Here is a 16,989-nt window from a genome sequence, read left to right as displayed (position 1 = left end):
TAAGCAAATCTCTGTAATAACAGTTGAGGAGAGGTAAGCAGCCTCTTCTGATTGTTTGGATGTAGTGTATGCCTCTTTTGAATTCCTATAATATTTTATAATATATGTCCCACCTTGTACTACAGATATCTTATTTGTTATAAACGCTGAGGGTTAGGACCGGGTCTTACTCATCTTTATGTGCCTTCCTTATTCCTCAAAGAATTTACCATCTTATTGGAAGAGAGAACATTTGCAAACTGGCTCCATACCAAGCTCCTCTCACATACTCTACTCATCTGAACTTTGAAAGCAGAAACTAAATTGCATCCCCACTTACTAAGGTCAAGAAAGAACTTAATGGGAAATAATCTCCACCCATAGCTTTACTCTGACATCAAGATTGGCAAATCCATGGACTTTTGTCTATTCTTATGTGACCTCTGCTGGAAAACAAGAATGTTGACCATCCGGCCACTTGGAACTCTTCCCACTACTCACGTTGTTTATACCTACCACTGGAAGCTCCTTCTGTTTCTTGTGGATACCTTTTGCTGTATGGAACTTTAAATAATGGTGTTTCTTAGTGCTCCCTCTGGGCCCTCTGCCTAATGATATAATTTCCTGGGCAGATACCAGGAAAGTTGGGTCGGACCATGGCTTCAAATACTAACAGGTTGCTAAATGTTAAATTGCATCTCCAACCCAGCCTCCAGATCCATACACTCAACTGCTATGGATCAGCTTCCTTGAATGTTCCATAAACACCTCAAACTGACCCCACCTGAGAGTGATTTTCTTTTTCCTCCAGTAACTGCCCCTACTGTGTGGTGCCTCCCAGACATACAGATTACCTGAGGAGCTTGTTAAAATACTGATTCTGAAGGTAAGGGATACGGCACAGGATTCTGTATTTCAGGCAAGCTTCTCAAACATGCTCGTGCTGCTGATCAAGACCATTTTGAGTGTAGCAAGACTAAATTGTCCCCCTGCCTGCTTAGGCCCTCTTAGTTCAAGCCCAGATTACTTCAGTCGGCTCTTAACATTTCTGCACTCCAGTTGCTCCATGTTTCCTCCAGTATATCTTCCACATTATTGCCTAAGTGACCTTACTAAAATTCAAGCCTGGTCATTTTATTCCCCTACTTGAAATTTCTCAATAACTTCTTAGTTTGCAAGGTAAAATTCAAGCTCTGCCGTACCACCTAGGCCCTTCTTGATCTGCCATTTACTTATTTCTCTGGGTAAAGAGTCCCCAAAAGTACCAAGTTGTTACATCTGTAATACATTGGAAAATCCACGAAAATGGAAAGCCTTTCTACTTACGGCATTCCTACTTGCCCTTCAAAATTTAGCTTGAGTCATTGCCGAAATATTCTGACGTTTCTTGCTCTGGTTTAGATTCCCCACCACTGTTTTTCGGTAAGAAGCACCTGTGCCTAATTTCAACACTGGTTTTCCAACTTCAACATGCATCTCCTGGAGGGAAGGAAACATGACTAATTTTTACTTTGTATGATACTCATTTGTGGGTGAATGGACAAAGGAATATATGAATGCACTAGTGAATGAACATTATAGGAGCACCAAAGAAGGTAACAATTGAGTGTAGCTGAGGAAAGCCTTTATGTTAATTTTTGGTTCATGTCCTAGAGAGACAACTTTATATTTCTGATGAATTTATAGTTTAAGTGTAGTCATTGAACCAACTAGACTTAATTATGTAAATTTTGAGTCCAAGATACACACAAAAAAATCATAAAACTACCCCAAAGAATTTTTTGTTTCGCCTCATCTCTTGTAAAGCAATGATCCAAAGTAATGATAGTTATATTCACCATTCTGCTACCGATTATCAAAAAGGAAACAATCTTAAATGGTACATAAATGTTAAAAATGAGTAGTTTTTATTTCATACTACTGTATATGAAAGCGAATCAAAAATTGCTCATAGAAATAACTTTTAATAGCTCAAAAGCAAATATGAGAAAATGGAAAACAAGTTATTATGAAAATATTTTGAAATGGAACAAAAATAGCTGAATCGAAAATATGTAATAGCAATTCAAAATACTAAAGAATCTAGATTTAAAATAATAATGCTGAGAACTCCCCCACCACCTCTAGGGTTTTTTTTGACATCTTAGAAATTATAGTTTGCATCTAGAACACTGATACCTTTTAAATAAACCGACTTTGTGTATATTTTGACTCACATCACTGATTTATGTAAACTAGGAACACATTCTTTAAAAATCTTGCACCCTTTCGTGCTCAATGTTGGAAATTCAATAGAAGATTACTGTTACATGACTGTGCTGGGTGAGTAAAATACTAATTAAGATTACCATAAGCTTCTCTTGTATAGGATTAAAGAAGATCTAAGTAAATTATTTATGTAATCGCTTTGCTCTGGCATCACAAGTGTATCATTTGGTTGCACAGTGCAAAGCCAGGGCCTGGGTTTTCTGGGGATTGGTAATTGGATATGGGACATTTCATAACTTGAAAAAAGACTCCATCCAACTCAAGAGAATTGTGACAGCTGCTCAGTAGCTGATGTTGGAAATGATCCAATGTGTGTGTGTGTGTTGTGTGTGTGTTAACCCTTCTTGTAAATGGCTATCTCATGTTACTCAGTGACTCCATAAAAACCCCTCATATTTACCATTAGAAACCACACAAAAGTCATTGGATGAATCTTCCAAGAAAACTAAGAGGTGCAATCAGACAATTTGAACTGTGGTCTCATCTATTATACTGAATTATCAGGTAAGGCTGACTCTTCTGCCTCAGTTTCCTCGTCTGCTCAACAGATCTGATAATGCTGACCTGGAAAGAATGAAAATAATTTTTAAAACTGTAAATATTATTAGGATAATTATAAAAAGCAATCTGGGTAATCAGAAAAAGCAATATGGATTCACATTACTCCTAGGAAAAACTAAAAATATTTATTTACTATGTGTCTTCTAGATTTATTTAGATACATGAATTACACTTGTGTGGAAAATAGCTGCTTTTATTTTTCAGGAATTTATAAATAATATTAATTGCCATGAGAATACCTACAAAAATAAAGACCAGCATAACTTGATCAGAATAGAAAAAAAAATCACTATAATGGCACTTAGCAGGGTGAGTTGAAATTATCTTTTTACCCTCGTTTTACTATGACACAAACTGTATCCCACTTCTCTTTTGATCTTCGGTGTGAAACAGTAAATTCTTGACATGTTCTTTTGAATGAATTAAAAAACCTGTTTATTCCAGACTTCGAATTTATTTGGTTATTCTGCTTATCAACCACCAGGGGGCATTTGAAACCTGTATGTTGATCCTCTCTGGGGCTCACTGAAATGTGTTCTCATTTCAACAGGCCCAAAAGCAGGCCAGTCAGCTTTTTCAAGATGAAAGTGTACTTGAATTAAAGCTTAATATGAGGACCTCAGAATGTGCTTCTAGTATAAATTAAGATGAAGCTACACTGATATGTTATTTTACTGGGATAAGAATAATAATAATGTAGATATTATTTTTCTGGGATCATTTTCTGAAGCCAATTTAGTAATTCAGGCAGCAAATTGATTTAAATAGCATACACCACAACTGAAATGATTCTATTTCAGCTATTTTATCAAAAAAGAAGCACAGTATGTACATTAATAAATAAAATAATTTCCAGTATATTTTCCGTCATGCTCCTCTCTCAGAACGCCCTTTTAAAAGGTAATAATATTCATATTTTCCTTTTTCTTACTATGTAACTTTGTTAAAAAATATACTATGTGCATAAATAGAGCATTATATAGTTCCAAACCCTGTGGACATTCAGTGAACGTTGGCTTATGATGACAGTGGTGAAGAAAGCCAACAAATGAAGGCAGGCAGAATCTGCACTCATGGTGCAATGTTGCTCATAAAATAGTTTCAAGTACAGCAGCTGGTACTTACCACATCTATAAATGCTTTGGCTTTGTGCCTGGGATCACCAGAATTAAGTGATAATAAATGCCGTTCATTTACTTTATACCTTCGTATTCTAAAATTACTTGTGGAGGGCACAGCTTTGAGAATTTATCCTTCCTAGGCAGCTAGTTGCATCAAAGTTGGGCTTTGGCAGGGTAAGAGGCACTAAATAGAGTAATTGAAATAGAGATGTCCATTAAACCACAGCCTGTGTGACTGGGTGATTTAGGTAGCGATACACATCGTGTCATTTGGGGAGTGTTCAGTGTGGCTAGTACAGTATGTAAGTGAGTGCTCTGGTCTTCTCAGTTCTACCACTATTGTGCTTAAAGACTTCATTAGTCACTTAAATGTTCTACGTGCAGTTGCCTATCAATAACACATCTCCTTTCCGCTAGGGATGCTGGGAGTATAATAAAGTATGGGAATTATGGGCACTCCTCTTCGGAGGTGTGACATAAAGTCAAAGTTATGGTAAAGGACTTCACAAGTCCTTATATATATGCTGTACTTTTCTCCTTGTAACGGTGCTCATAAAACAGTTTTGTGTATGGAGTCTATCTCCCATATTTTACCCCATCCATAAACATCGGGCTTTCAGCAGACTATTTCATGAAAAAGCACTGAGGCTTTCACTGATCAGCTGCATTTCCTATGTTCCTGATACAATTCTTTCACTTTACAGAGACTTTGTAGAGACCTCGTCAGTTAATGACCCCTTTATCATTATTATCCATCACTCCCTTCATGTTCTCTCTTCCCTCCCTACCCGCTTAGATTTGATGGTTTATCATTAGAACTCCTCTACAATTACCCTGAACTTCTCTCTTCTTTTTTTCTAATCTCACACACAGTCGTGCTTAAACCTAGTTACCCTGAGCGCTTCCTCGCTGCGTGCACCTGATCACCTGAACTCTGTTGAGGAAAATCACACAACCCTTCTGTAAGTTCCGCTCTAAAATAACGACATTCTCAAAAACAACTGGCATGAACTTTTCAAAAATGTTAATGTCAAGAAAGAATGAAAGACTAAAAAAAAAAAAAAAGACACAAAGGTCAGGAACCATTCTATGTTAAAAGAGAATGAAGATACATTAGTATTTAAAGCAATGTGTAAATAAAGAAATAAAACAACTATTAAGAACATTATTAGGGTAATTGGAGAACTTTAAACATGAACTGTGGCACTTAAAATTCCTGAATGTTACATTTGTATTCAAGTAGAATGAACTTGTTCCATGGTGAAGCATTTAGGGGTGAAGTGTCACATTGTAACTAACTCTCCAATGGGTTCAACAACAGAAATGTATATATGTTTAATATGGAGAGAGAGAGAAAGAACATGTGAATCTAACAGAAGAGGATGTAAATGCTTATTTCAGATAGGTTTGAAATTTTTCAAATTAAAATTTTGAGAAGAAGAAATGATCACAAATCTCAATGAACACTTTTCACTGCTTAAGAACTCTCCTACGCTTTTCTAGTATTGAATATATACATTTTCCCACCCCCCTGAAATGCTTATTTCACACTCCTCCCCTGTACTAACAACACTGCCTTATGCTTTATCAAGGGACAGCTGCAATCAGACAAGAACCCAGCATCACCAAAACTTCCAGCCTTCCTGAATCTGCACCCACACATCCAGCCTTTCCTCTGCCTGTGCTCTGTGCTTCTCTCTCTTTCTCAATGATTGATTGCCCTCCTGTGGTTGTCCCCTTCTTCCGTCAGAAGTTTCTCTCTAGCAGCACAGTCACTTAGCGCAGCAGTGTCCCTCTTTTATAAAAACCATGCCTTGATCACAGATCTCCCTCAAGGAACCGCCCCATTTCTCTGCTCCCATTCAAAGCAAGGAAGGCGGCATCACTGAGTTGTCTCTAGGTACTGTCTCCACTTCTTCACCTGCCACTCATTCACTCATGGAAATTACATTCCAGTGAAACTATTCATGTCAAGGTCAAGAGAGACTTACTACCTTAATCAACCTCTTGGCAGCACCGTAACAAGTGACCACTCTCCTTGCTCAGACACATTCTTTCCTTGATTTCTGAGCTACAAAACTATCTGACTTTCCGCCTAACTCACAGCTGCTTTCTGTCTTGTTTGCTGACTTCGGCTAGACCTCTAATTGTTAAGAGTTTCTCAAATCCTAATCACGTGATTTAGTTTTTTCTCTATCTGCACTCTCCCTAAATCAAGGGTTCTTAGCTGTTTTTGTGTTACTTTAGCAGTAAAGTGAAGCCTATGAATTCTCTTCCAGAATAATATATTTAAATGCACAAAATAAAATGCTTAGAATTATGCAGGAAAACTATACTAAAATATAATATAAGATATTTCCAAATAAATGCATGATATTCCTCTTTATTAACGCAAAAATAAGGCAATGTATTTCAAACACAGGTAAGCTTCATGTATTATTATTTTAAAATATCAGTGTAAAGGCTTATTCAAGTTATTTATTAACTTGTATAAGAACATTAAATTGTGAGATGGTATTCAACAGGACAACATATATACATCATCTATACATGGTATGTTGGACATTCCATCAATTTCAATTTTTTGTTTTAATGGTTGCAAGTATTGAAACTCTTGATTGGTTAAGATATATATATTTTTGCAAATGGAGTTAAAGCTTCTTTACCTTACTCTGCAAGGCCAAAAATCTTATCTCAAAGAACACCAGAATTCTCAAAGCCTTTTTGTGTTTAACTCTAATAAGATTTGGTTCTAAGATCAAAGGTCATAAGCTAGGACAAAATCTTTTTTAAAAAATTAATTAATTTATTTATTTTTGCTGTGTTGGGTCTTCGTTTCTGTGCAAGGGCTTTCTCTAGTTGGCGGCGAGCGGGGGCCACTCTTCATCGCGGTGCGCGGGCCTCTCACTGTCGCGGCCTCTCTTGTTGCGGAGCCCAAGCTCCAGACGCGCAGGCTCAGCAGTTGTGGCTCACGGGCCTAGTTGCTCCGTGGCCTGTAGGATCTTCCCAGACCAGGGCTTGAACCCGTGTCCCCTGCATTGGCAGGCAGATCCTCAACCACTGTGCCACCAGGGAAGCCCCAAAATCTTTGATAGAGTTTATATCAGGAAGAAAAGGGTTATAGATCTGTGGTTCAGCTTTAATACAATCAAGATAGAAGTAACTTCTGAAGGAGTCCTCAGTAGTTCCTAGGTGTCCATAGATTTCTTTTTTTAGAAAAATTGATAGCCATCTCAGGGTAAAGCACCTTCTCCAGCATTTCAAAGTTTGGAAAGGATGTCAGTCTCTGTTCTGGTGTTCCCAATCAGCTGCTAATCCTAGAGAGCTTACAATTTTTTATTTTAAAGTAGAAACCATAATGGGCTTGAAATGAATGCTATATCTCATTCATATGATTAAAAACTGCCAGGTGAGTCAGCACAAGGATAAATCATTCTTTTCAAGGTATTGAGTGCGGAATTTCTTTTCTTTCAGAAAAACTAAAGCAACTGTCTTTAATTCAAACAAGCCCTTAGGTCTCGTTCTCTGAGAAAGCCAGTAAACTATTTGGTAAAGATGGACTTCCTAACCCGGTCCTCTTATTGACACTCTTAAAAATGCAATGATTCAGAGGAATTATCAGAGGATAATGTTGATGACTTTTCTGATGGTTGGCAAAGCTTCTCCCAAGATTAGAAGAAAAGTTTTAATTCCTGGTGCATGTCTGTGTAAAAAAACAAGAAGTGATGACATCATGAGGTGCTTCCTATTCCATTAAGGTGGCAATACCAGATATATTACCAAGCATTGCTGGGACCAGTCATGTAAGGAGTATAATGCTTTTTTTCCAGTTGAAGTTTTGTTTGGAAAAATAATTTTTAAAAAATAGAGCAATAAAACAACTTTTCACCATTTCCAACATGTCAACAGCCTTGATAGTTTCCAAAGAAACTCACAAAATAAGAATTCTTCTTCCAGGTGCATACTCAAGGGGAATGGTGAGGCTGTTAATTCCTCCATTGCTTGTTTCAAAATGTTAAGATATTTCCATAATTCTACAATGTATCAAAACATTTGACATTAGAACCTTTCCTAGATTTCTGTTGGTTTGAAACCTTGGAAGCTAACCAGGTGAAATTTGAAACTGGCCCCCATACATGGAGGGCAAGGAGAGACTAAAAAAAGAGGCAGATGACTCCAGATTGGTAGGTGGAAGGTTTAATAAATAAGGGAACTTTACATGTGAGGCTTATCTTGGGTGGCTTCAAGACAAGTAGATTTCTGCACCTGCCTCCCCCCACCCCCTTTTTTTAAAGTGTAATATGGAGGCCTTAACGGGGTGCAGTCACATATTCAGTCCAGATGGTCTCAACAACACCTTACTTCTCAAGGCTGCATCCTTGAAAATGGCTCCCACTGTGGGAACAGTGGGCAGAATATATATTCCAAGGACAGGGGTGGGGTTGAGGAGACTGATTGCTTGGGTCCATCTTGAGGGTCATCCAATGGTCATATTCTTGATTCATTGACCTCTTCCAACAATTTCTCTTCTGTTCCAGTCCAAAAACCAACTTGAACATTTTCAGTGCACATGGTTGAACTAAAGTCTCTCTTTAGTTTACAGGATGTTAGAGAAAAGAAATTTGTTAAATGGCAAATCCAAGTTTGGGGAGTATCCTAGCTCTCTGTCTTGAGATTTTCTTGCATGAAAAAGCCTGCTGTTTGCAAGAATTTTTAAAAATAAAAACACTGTGTTGGCACACAAACCATAAAAGAACTAATCGATAAACTGGACTTCATTCAAATTTAAAATTTCTGCCCTGCAAAAGACACTGTCAAGAGAATGAAAAGTTAAGCCACAGACTGGGAGAAAATATTTGCAAAAAAATATTTCCAGTAAAGGATTATAATCCAAAATATACAGGGAACCCGTAAAATTCCACAGTAAGAAAACAAACAACCTGATTTTAAAATGGACCAAAATCCTTAATAGACACCCCACCAGAGATCTATAGATGGCAAATAACATGTGAAAAGATGTTCTACATCATGTGTCATCAGGGAAATGCAGATTAAGACAATAATGACATACCATGACATACCTATTAGAATGGCCAAACTCCAGAACACTGACAATACCAAATGCTGGGGAAGGTTGGAGCAACATCAGGAGCCCTCACTCCTTCCCGGTAGGAATGCAAAATGGTAGAGCCACTCTGGAAGATAGTTTGATGGTTTCCTACAAAACCAAACATACTCTTACCACATGATCCAGCAATCACACTCCTTGGTATCTACCCAAGGAGAAGAAAATTATATTCTTATAAAAATCTGCACACAAGGGCTTCCCTGGTGGTGCAGTGGTTAAGAATCCACCTGCCAATGCAGGGTACACGGGTTTGAGCCCTGGTCCGGGAAGATCCCACATGCCGCGGAGCAACTAAGCCCGTGCAGCACAACTACTGAGCCTGTGCTCTAGAGCCCGTGAGCCACAACTACTGAAGCCCACACGCCTAGAGCCCGTGCTCCGCAACAAGAGAAGCCACCACAAGAAGCCCGCACACCACAACAAAGAGTAGCCCCCGCTCGCCCCAACTAGAGAAAGCCTGCGCGCAACAACAAAGACCCAACGCAGCCAAAAATAAATAAATAAGTTAATTAATTAATTTAAAAAATCTGCACCCAATGTTTACAGCAACTTTATTCATAACTGCCAAAACTTGGAAGCAACCATGATGTCCTTCAGTAGGTGAATGGATAAATAAACCATGGTACATCCAGACAACAGAAGATTATTCGGTGCTCAAAAGAAATGAGCTATCAAGCCATGAAAAGACATAGAAGAAACTTAAATCCATATTACTAAGTGAGAGAAAACAATCTGAAAAGACTGAATACTGTATGATTCAAACTAAATGATACTCTGGAAACAGCAAAACTATAGAGACACTAAAATGGTCAGTGGTTGTCACGGATTTGGGCGAGGGAGGGATGAATAGGAGTGCAGAGGATTTTTAGGGCAGTGAAACTACTCTGTATGAAACTTTAGTGGTGTATACATGTCATTATAAATTTGTCCAAACCCATAGAATGTACAAGGGTGAACCCTGAACTATGGACTTCAGGTGATAATGTATCAATGTAGATTCATCAGTTGTAACAAATGTACCACTCTGATGCGGAATGTTGATAACGGGGCAGGCTTTGCATATGGAGGGGCAGTGGGTATATGGGAAACTTCTGTACCTCCCATTCTATTTTGTGAACTTAAAACTACTCTAAAAATAGTCTATTAAAAAATAACACCACTGTAGCCTTTGTGTACCAACACATTAACTAATGCACAAGTGTCTGAGACAGGAACAGTGTAGTCATGTGTGGTCTTATTGTGGGTCTAATAATTCCCTTAAGTAGCGATGAGCGTAAATGATGTTTTAAGATACCTCCACTGTAATATCATATGAAAATATCTATGCTTTCCTTGGGTGATACTGATGTTGCAGATACTGAATAACAATACTGTGGTTTGTTGTCTACATTAATAATTAAAGGAAATGGAAATTTTCACTTAGAGGAAAGTGAAAATAAAGCTGTAGTTTTTTCCCATCTAAGTTCATGAACATCTGCCCTCAGGGATCTCAGCCATTTTTGTGTTTTTAAATTCCATCTATATGCTGATGAATAACTCCCAAATTTGTTCACTTACTTGACATTTACACTTGGTTTGTAAGAATAGTTAGCATTTGTTGAGAGCTTACGATATGCTAGGGACTATGCTAAACATTTTACACTTACTAAGTCATTTACTTCTCAAAACAACACTAATCAGGTAAGTTCTGTTATTCTCATTTTACATAAAAATGTTCAATAGCTTGTCCAAGGTTTCCCGGCTACTGAGTGGCTGTGTGAAGAATGGAGCCCAGGCACTCTGCCTCCTAAACACGTACTCTTAGCCTCTAAGCAACCCTTCTCCTCATTGGCACCTTGAGCTCAAGTTGGGCAAATCAGGAGTATGGACCTTCTACCCCAGAGCAGAACCTCCTCCAGCCTTTCCACATCATAGTAAGTGGCACCACCATCCACCAGGCATTAACACCCAAAACCTAGAGCATCCCAGGCTTCCCTTACCCCGTGAATCCATTCCAAAAGTTAATAGCAGTGCTATCTCCAACCCATATCCAGGAATCTGCCCCTTTTTTAACAATTCCAGTACTGCCATTCTAGTTCCATCTTCACTATCTCTAGTCTAGACCACCACAATAGCATCCTAAACTGATCTTATTTCCATTCTTGTCTCCAATTTAATCCCTTAACATGTAGCAGCAACAGAGCATTTTCTGAAACATGAATCAGTCAAGTCACCCACCTCCACTTAAAGTTGGACAACTCCTTACTTGAGTCCTAAAAGCTTTTCTGATTTGCCCCTGCCTCTCTCTCCAAACTCATCTCGCGCTACCTTCCCCCCAATTTGCTATCACCAGCTACACTGGATTTTTGTTCCTTCCCAGTGTTTTTTTTCTCACTCAACCTTCTTTGCCATTTATTTTAAAAGGGAGGGAAGAGGGCAATAGCGACAAATTACAAACCATCAGCACTTACTTGATCAGGAAATACTGTGGAATGTTTCATAATATAAAGTCAAGATTAACGGCTTTTTGTCTACTTTGAAGCATTTGTTTATTACCCTTTGGCAAAAGCTCAAAGGAGGCTGACTTGTTCTCAGTTCTGTACTAGAAATAGTTTTCTCAGCTAGGATTACCCTACCATGTAGATAGTTATTTGAGGAAGGGAGGCTTAATAACTTTGTGTCTAAAAAAAACTGGGGGTCAATTTAGCTTTGATATGTAAATTTATGTAGGGTTTTGGAAAAAAGAAGAATTACCAAGTGATTCAGCCCTCTGAGAACACTGCTACCTTATTAAATCATTTTACCCAGTGCTGTGTTTTTCAAAATGGTCTGTCTCATTTTCCAGGGCTTTTAAACAAGTTATACTTGTAAAAAGTTTATTTGTTTCTTTCAACTCATATATAATAAAAAGAAATAAGCATGCACAAGAAACTTTTGAGCCACGATACAGGGCTAATTTCTACTATCAGTCCATGTAGCTAGGTACCAATGTGGCTCATTCACTATTACTAATGTTATATTTTTCCAAAATTTGTTCAAGAAAAAGGTACTTGTACTGCTTGCTACAACTATCTAGAGTTCTTCTTTTACATGCCTTTTAATCAAATATTGCATAGTGGTTATAATGTCAGATCTTTTCCATCCTGTCAAATAACGAAATATGAAAATAAGAGAAATAAAGAGAAGAGAATACAAAACCTCCCCTCCCTCCCTCTAAAAGCATGATTTACTGATAAAAATGTTTTCTTAATTAGAATTTTGGAGAGTTGCAAACAACCGTAACTGACTGGCAAACTACAGAACTATGGAAATTTATAGGAAGAATATCTAAAACTTACATTATCATTGGGAAACCTGGCAAATCAAAATGTGGAAAACAGGAAGGAACTAAGGCATTTTCTAGGACTGCAAGGAAAGAACCTCTGAAACAGTGCTTGTGTGAACAATCTGGTCAGGTCACTTCCAAGGCAATAAACAAACTCCAGCATTCACACTCCTTTGTTCCTCTGCTTGAGATTCAAGTTCCAGGGAGAATCTGATTGGCCTACTCTAGGTCACCTCCCCCAACACCACACACACACACCTTGACTCAACAGACTATATCTAATGGGAAAGAGATCATTCCACAAAGGAGAAATTGGGATGATATAAAAAAAAAAGGGAGAAATAAGAGTGCCCCCCCAAATAACAACTGCCTACTTCAAACAATGGACACAAAAATTCCCAAGGCAGCAATAACCAAAACCAAACCCACAGGCTTGCTCGAGAACAGAGGTTTAATTCTATCAGTAGGTTTTAGAGCCTCTTTATGCCTTAACATCTTTCTAGTTTCCTGACTTTTTATCTGAGAATGCTGCTGCTGACAGTGTCATCTTAATATAGGAAAGCGATTTTAAAGTCTAGTGAGTAAAGCCACTAGCTTTCCCAAAGCTGCCTACTCACTTGCTTGTACCTGCACATTTCAAGTAGCTGGAGAAAAAAATGCTACCATTCTCATTGATTGCACTTCAATTCAAGACCACCACCCTTGGCTCCCTGCAGTGACGATTTTTCCCTGGGCTATTGATTTTCCACCTCTTCTAGCTTATCTTGGCAGGCAGCCTCTAAAACGATCCCCAATTATCCCTATTCTTTCAGGAATCCACTCCAATCAAGATTTCACCCCCAACACTTTACTAAAACCACTCTTATCAGTTTCCAATAAGCTCCACATTGTTCAGTCCAAAGGTGATTCTCTCCTGCTCTTCTTGCTTGACATGGCAGGAAAAATTGATGGTTATTACTTCTTCCCACAATACTCTCAAGTGATTTTTCTGCTGCCTCTTTGATCACTCCTCCCCAGTCAGCTTTGCTTGTTTTTCCTCATCTTTCCCATTACTAAATATTGGAGTTTCCCAAGGCGCAGGCTTCTGATGTTTTCATGTTTCCATCTATATTCTACTCTCTAGGTGATTGCATTTGGTCTCACTGTTTTTAAAATATATGCTCATCATTCTCAGATTGATATCTCCAACCTGGATTTCCCCTTGAACTTCAGATTCAAAACCAAACTTGCTATTTTACATCTCACTTGATGTCTAATAGGTCTTAAACTTGATATGTCCAAAATGAGCTCTTCATACACTCACCCAAACCCACCCCTTCAACATTCTTCCCCTGCAGTTAACGGCCCCCGTACTTCTGGGTGTTGAGGCCCAAACCCTTGCAGTCATGTTAGATTCCTATTTTTCCTCTTACCCTCCATACCCCTTGTCAGCAAATCCTGTTAACTCAGCTCTCAAATATATCCATAATCTGACCACTTCCCACTACCAACACTGTTCCCATCCTGGTCCAAGTGACAAATATTCTTGCCTAGATCATTTGCACTAGCCATTCAATTGATCTTGCTGCGTCTGCCCTTGCCCCAGTGCAACAAAATAGCAGTTGGTGTTTCTTTGAAACCATAAGTTAAAGCATGTCACATTTCAGCTCAATATTCTACAGTGAATTCCCATCTCACTCAGAGTCAAATCCGTGATCCTCCATGACCTGCCCCTCTTCTCATTACTTCTCTGACCTCACATCTTATAGCACCTAGCTTGTTCTGGCCACTCCGGCCACTCTGGTTTTCCTGCCCCTTACACACCAGACACACTCCTTCCTCACTCATTGGGGTTTGTTCTCCCAGTTGCCTAGAATGCTCTTCTCCCAGATGTCCACGTGGCTAAGCTACTCACTTCAGACATTCAGAACTTTACTCAAAATTCACTTTCTCCACGACAACTTCCTGTTCATCCTATCTAAAACTCCATCACACCCTACACACACACATACACACACTATTCTTCCCTGCTTTATTTTTTTCTCTCTAGCATGTATTACTTCCTAACATACTGTATATTTTACTCATTTATTTTGTTTATTGTCTGTTTCCACTAAAAATATAAGTTCCATGAGAACAGAGATTTTTTTAAAAAAATTACTGCCATATTCTTAATGCCTAGTATACTGAATAATTGTTGAAGGCAAACTATTGTTTTGTAGGTACTTCATTTTGTTCACCATCTCTCACAATTAGGTGCAGGTTCAAAATCAGGCGCCAGCACACAGCTCATTTTCCAAGTCACTGAATTCCTTATTCATTCTAGTTCTGCAAGAATTGTCACTTTTTCTTATGTTTAAATCGAAGGATCAACAAGTTAAAAACCTGTCTTGTTTTTCATCATAAGGGCAGGCAGGACCATCTATATAATTGTGAGATCCCAAACAAAATGAAAATAGAGATTCCCCCTCATTCAAAAAGTATTAAGGATTTCAGGATGGTGACAGCAGAGGACTAAACCAAATGTGGGGCCCTATGAGACTGCACAAGTCATATTCCCATGATGCTGGCCCTATAGGCAGGTTTTTGTTAGAGCTAGATTTTTAAAAAACTTACAAAAGAAGCACATAGATTGGTAGTTAGGATTCTCTTTTCATGTTTCCCCATGTCCATGTTCCATGATAAGTCTGTATTGCAAAAGTTTAAAGATTCTAAAGATGAATACAATTTAAATCATTAGTCACGTAAGCTATGTAACCACTTCTTGTGGTTCCAAGTTGATGTTTTAGTTATACAAATTTCCATCTAGTTATAATTATTTATTGTCACTTATGTTAATTTAAGATTAAAAATCTCACTGCTGTATTTTTCAGGACATTGATTTATCATATAAATACACACTATAATAGAAATGTTAAAGATCCTCATTCATTCAAGAAGAATTGAGTAAAAATCTATAAATGTAAATTACAGTGATTGGCTCTTTAAGAAATTTACGTATTACATGACAGGAAAGCAGGCTATTTGTTGAAATATCAGTTTTCCTAAAGCCAATTAGCCAAATGATCAGTTTGTTGAATGACTAATTTGCCAAGTTTGCTAAATTAAATGAATGCAGTTTAACATAAATATTTAGCAGCTTGAACAAGACTATTTGATTTTGGTTACTGATGGTGAAATATATAGAAAAACTATACACACATTTTTCATATTACAATATGTACTATTCATAATGTCATATTATATATGGATATGTGTATATATTATGTACATATACACATATATAAACGTATGTTTGTATATATATTTGTACATACGTACATATATAGCTAACTTGTTACAAGACTAGGTGTACAGGAAGTAAAAATATCCGGAAGGGACCATTTTAATCTAGAAGGGACCATGTGGTTAGTACAAGTTAAGTAGAAAAATGAAATAAAACACAATAGGAATAACCATCTTATATGTTATGCCATTTGCTGGTGGATGCCATTTGCTGATGGATATACTCGAAGAATTTTGTGAAACAATCTTAAAAATATCAAAAGTTTGGCAAAACAGAAATCAACATAAAAAGGTCCCTAATCGGGCTTCCCTGGTGGCGCAGTGGTCCGCCTGCCGATGCAGGGGACACGGGTTCGTGCCCTGGTCCGGGAAGATCCCACATGCCGCGGAGCGGCTGGGCCCGTGAGCCATGGCCACTGAGCCTGCACGTCCGGAGCCTGTGCTCCGCAACGGGAGAGGCCACAACAGGGAGAGGCCCGTGTACTGCAAAAAAAAAAAAAAAAGGTCCCTAATCACTTTATTGATATATCCAAAAGTTAAGAAAAGTTTTCCTTTTTGTTATAAACAATATAGATCCTTTCTTTAAAGAAAGTCTACCTATTTCAATAATTCCTGATCAGAAATCATAACTTCAGTATATGTCTGTGACAAGATTTTTCACCTACTTCTTTTCCATAATACTTTTGAATGACATTTTCTACTTTTTTAATACTAAAAGAACCATAAATATTCTTTTTAGTATCATTTAGCTTATGTCTTATATTCAATTTAAATTTATAAATTTAAAAGCATGTGCAAAAATCAGGATTTTGAATAAAATTGAATGCACTTTTTAGTGAAGTCATCTAAAATTTAATTTAGATTAATTTAACTTTAATTTGAAAGCACCAGAAATAAATCAAAATTAACCAAACAATTCCATATAGAAATTCCCACATTAATTTTTATTTTGGTTATTGATATTGAAATATATACTTCTACATATTTCACAGCTAATAACCTAAAGTGAATATTTTTGTTAAAGCTGCTTATTATTTCTCTACAACACTGCAATCTTTAAATTTAGTAAATTTGGCAAATAATGAGCAAATTGGCATTCAATTAGCTGATTTTCTGCTAATTCGTCTGCTTCTAGATAGCAGAGATCGGGAAGGGTGAAAAAAAAAACCTGCAGGTATACCAATTTCCAAAATAAGATGGAAGAGTAAAATATTAGAAGTGACTGGAGAAGCAGGAAGAAACCCAAGGCTATTAGGAGGGATGGAATATCAAGAAAGATGTCGACAGTGTCACATGCTACAGAGAGTTCCAAAAGAAGTAAGGAAGGTCAGGGTACCTTTGCTGGCACTGCGTTCAGTAGAGTG

The sequence above is a fragment of the Pseudorca crassidens genome, chromosome 17 (genome assembly GCF_039906515.1).
Source record: "Pseudorca crassidens isolate mPseCra1 chromosome 17, mPseCra1.hap1, whole genome shotgun sequence".
NCBI lineage: Eukaryota > Metazoa > Chordata > Mammalia > Artiodactyla > Delphinidae > Pseudorca > Pseudorca crassidens.
Note: the sequence above shows the minus strand (reverse complement) of the source record.